Source organism: Etheostoma cragini, chromosome 17 (genome assembly GCF_013103735.1).
Source record: "Etheostoma cragini isolate CJK2018 chromosome 17, CSU_Ecrag_1.0, whole genome shotgun sequence".
In the NCBI taxonomy this organism is placed as follows: Eukaryota; Metazoa; Chordata; class Actinopteri; order Perciformes; family Percidae; genus Etheostoma; species Etheostoma cragini.
In genome coordinates, this window is record NC_048423.1 from 25,622,820 (window position 1) to 25,627,302 (window position 4,483).

Genomic DNA, 4,483 nt, shown 5'->3' on the forward strand with positions numbered 1-4,483 from the left:
TCGCATTGTAGTTGTGGTCAAGAAGACAAAAAGTGCCATTGTTGTCATGTGCTGACTTTCCAGTGCCAGTAATTGGAGTTATGTGTTTGTCTGCAGTGTGACCTGTTAACTGAACCATGTTTGGTGTTGGAATAAATAAAGGAATAGCCTACAGTGTAGTTATTCCTAAATCACAAGGCTGATACAAGTCGGCCTTGAAGCGTAGTAGTAATTTTATCAGTGTGATTTCCATCCATCCACAACATTTTGTGCCCTACACATTCTTGGTATACCCACACAGTTTAATTTGAAGTAAAAGGAAATGGATGACAAGGATTATTATAACTCAATGCCTTACTACTCATCTCCAAAATGTCTGTAGGCCTACATATTAGTTTTCATAGATCCCAACACCCTGGAACTTCAGGCTAAGTTGGCGCTATGTAGTTGCTAATGTTGCTAGCAGTAGATTGCTACGTTTCAGACTTAAACTTGGTTTTTGTACCAAACCTGGTATAGCAACAGATATGAGACGAATTTGTTAGCTCTGGATATTCAGAAGCACAAGTATTCCAATGAATCTTCTGTCCATCTTTCAATTCAAACAGGGATTGGCTGCACCTGCGCTGGCTTGGGCCGCTGGTTTGATATCCAGCCAAACACCAGACCAGACAGGTGTACCCAACCTTAGGCTACAACTAAGTGACTTGACCCAGCAGCCCCTCCCTAGGGGACACAGTCAGACTCTAAGCCGTTACATTACCAGCATTAAGGTCCGAGGTTATGATGACTTCCTTTTACATGAGCTACCCAGGGATGCTAAAAGAATTTCAGTTCTGGCTTACGTGAAAGTTGTTCTGTATCGTATTGTAGCGTAGCATATCGTAGCATGTTGCATCGTAGCGTATTGCATCGTATCATATATAGTAATTAGCTGTTTACACCTCTTTCATCAGCTTAATATCCAAAAGGTTTAATTGTAGTGAGAACATGCAGAACATGACCTGGTCTGCCAGCAGTTCAACGTCTACAGGGTATAACTGGTAAACAAGAAGCAAAATGAATATTTTACAGCATTACAGCCATGTCAGCAGTGTTAAAAACTGGGGGCCTTAAGATGCAGTTTTTCCAGTGACCGGCTGCGACTCTCCACTCCAGCTCAAATGTACAAATGTTTGCCCAAATCAGAAGCTCCAAAAATTGCTTCTGTGATGCTGCCTGAGTCCTTTCTCTGAGTCCAGACTGTGTGTTGCAGTCTGACACTGTTGTGTTACCTGGCGAATCAGAAGCACATAGTAATTGGCATGCAGACAACAGTCTGGCGAACTGGATCAGCAAATCCTGAGGCAGGGTGGACTTCCTGTCTTTTTCCTGCTGGGCTTTATGTTGGTCCTGCAGAAAGCTGAAGGCTTCCACCGGAGACCCAGTACTGTTGTCTGCTGTGATGGTGATTGGGGAAGCTCAAGTTAGTTGTGAGTGCAGCAGAGGGCCAGCTGGTGACCTCATGTCTGTTTGCAGACTGACACCATCCTGGAGGAGGCCGAGGACTGCTGGTTTGGTCTGCAAACGTCAGAAGTTTCCTCACTGAGAAAATCAGTGTGGAAACATTTGTAGTCCTTTTTATTTGCACGTTGTCCAAGTGGGTTTATGTAAAGCACTTATACAAATGAACTTTCCTTGCATAAAGCTCAATTTATACTTGCATAAAATCTACGCCGTTGTTACGTAAGTTGGTACGTGGAAAAACAAACCTACACCGGGCCTTACGTTGGGCCTTATGCCCCCCCCCCCCTACATAAAAAAGTTACAGAATGTTCAACTCAAAATGCGCATGTACATTCAGTATACATGGCTTCATAAGGAAGACATTTGAATCGTTAAATGGAATAAGACTGTTCAATTTCTTTATAAATGACAGGCTATTCCATTTATATAAAGCATAATATTCAAATACAGTTTTGCCTAATTCTGTTCTAACGAATGGAATATTTAGGACCATAGAATCACTAGTGAAGTGCCATAGTGATACGATTTAAATTTAGCGAGCTTGTTAGACATACTTGCAATTGTTGATGAAAAGCTTTGTCGATAAATAGTATGCTGTATTAGAACCAAGGAAGTTCAGCCTACATTTTGATAAAAGAGACAGTGGTGGGTACTAAATCCCTCACCAGATATAAATCTAAGGGCATTGATACACTGATAAACTGTATCAAGAGGCTTCAATGTAGAGGAATCGGTTTTCGTATAAATGAATATAAATTTGTATTTTATAGTCCAAAACTGTTTCCAACTACTTGATTGTGTAACATGTTGTCATAGGCCAGGGGTAGAAGTCTTTACCTATACTGTTGCAGAATTCAGTTCCGTTTTGTATCTTAAATGCATCAAAAATCCCGGGAGGCGGTGAGCGACATCATCATCCTAGCCCTTCTCTTTGATGAGGATGTGAGTCCAACAGCTCGACCCAACCAGGTCTCTGGACCTTTTGTAGTCAAACTAAGCTTGTGAGATTTAGGTTGGTACTGCAAGGCTAACAGACCTACCACCATATACGCTACAGCTCAGCAACATACGTATCAGAGAAGATTCCTGCCCGCCCATGTTTAATATAGTCATGTTTAGTATCACAAGGACAAACCACATCTCATGAGCTTAGCACGAGTGTTTGTGACGTCACTCAAGTCTGAAAAACATTGGGTGGGAACCTGGGGAGCCCTGTATATTTGTGATCAAAATTAGATAACTATGGTGGAACATTTCTATGATGACTTGTATCCTTTGAACCTTATGGACAACATGTTCAACAATCAAGTTAACAGACCTCAAATGAAACTTGACTTGGCCTATTTCTAACCCCAAATGGATTCAGGAACAGCCTCCAGCTTAGAAACACACAGGCCAATGACAGCCCAGCAAGTGATGCAAACATCCAATCAGGTATAGGAAGGATTTATGTTGACTTAGGAGTAAAGGAGATGTAAATTGTAGTAGAACTAGCATCTGTTCACTTTTCCAGATGCAGCTGACCTGTGTTTTGTTGTGTGTGCAGGGTGAATGTCTGTGGAGGCCAGTGCTGTCATGGATGGACTAAAGCTCAGGGATCGCAGCGGTGCACACAGCGTAAGTCTACACCAAACTCCTTTCAACACAAACGCACTTTCTTCACTGTTTTTATTTGACATTAATTTCAAAACAGTCACTGTTACAAATGAATTTATGTCAGTGTTGGCTCCTTGGTGTGTATATTTAAAAAACGATACAGCCTTGATTCTTTCCCCTGCTGTAGGGTTTTTGTCATATTTCAAAGTGTCACTTGTGCTTTAATTCAATTCAAAGAAGCTTTATTAGCATGACCATAGTGACATACAGTATTGCCAAAGCTCATAAACAGGGAGACATTGATCACATTTACATCAACAATAATAACAACAAGAACAAAACTGACGATATCAGCATCAACATGGCGTGTGTGTGCGTGTGTGTGCGTGTGTGTGTGTGTGCGTGTGTGTGTGTGCGTGCGTGTGTGTGTGTGGGTGTGGTCACTCACTGTTCCTCAAAGTGCTGCTAGACTGCACAGCTCTCTGGCTGTTCTCCCAGCAGGATCTCCGTCTTGTTAATGTCGGCTATTTGGTCAAATGTCGGGTGCTTTAGTCTGAATTTGGGGAAATATTGAGTCCGGATCGGCTGCAGGTGGGTGCATTCTTTCAGGAAGTGCAGCTCAGTCTCGACTGTGTTGCTCTTGCACAGCTGGAACAAGCGCTCCTCTTTGGGGAGCCATTGGTGTCTGTAGCGGCCGGTCTCGATAGCCAGGTGGTGCTCGCTGAGTCTGTACCTGGTCAACGTGGTTCTTAGTCTGACATTGGTGACTGTGGTCAGGTAGTCTTCCACTCGGTACTCTCTCTTTAGGGTCAGATAGCACTGCATCTTGCTTTGTGCTTTTGTTTGTGTGTTCCAATCGATGATGTAGTTTTGTTTCTGTTTTGTTATAATTTTGTTAACTCTGATTGGTTGGTTCCCAGACTGGTCCTCTAGCAGAACAGGGTCAGGAAGTGGACTGAGCCTCAGGACCAGCTGAGTGAGGGGACTCTTCTCTTTGCCCAGCTCTTGGTGTTGCAGGGCTTTGTGCTGATAGGAGTGGGGGTCGCTGGTTTTTAGATGGAGCCAATATTTGATGGCACGTTTTTGAATTTTGATGAATGATGGGAATTGGCCTAATTCAGCTCTACAGGCGTTGTTGGTGGTTCTCCTGGGCACCTGTAGGAGGCTTTTACAGAACTCTAGGTGCAGGATTTCAACCGGGTGTACAGTTGTCTAATTTATTTTTCCCTAATGTGAAGCTGTATGTGTTTCCTTGAGATCTGGATCTTTTCTGAAAAGTTATTGTCTTTGTCTTTTGTGTGTTTACTGTCAGGGCCCAAGTCTGACAGTACTGCTCCAGCAGGTCCAGGTTCTGCTGTAGGCCCTGTTGTGTAGGGGACAACAGAACCAGGTCATCTGCATA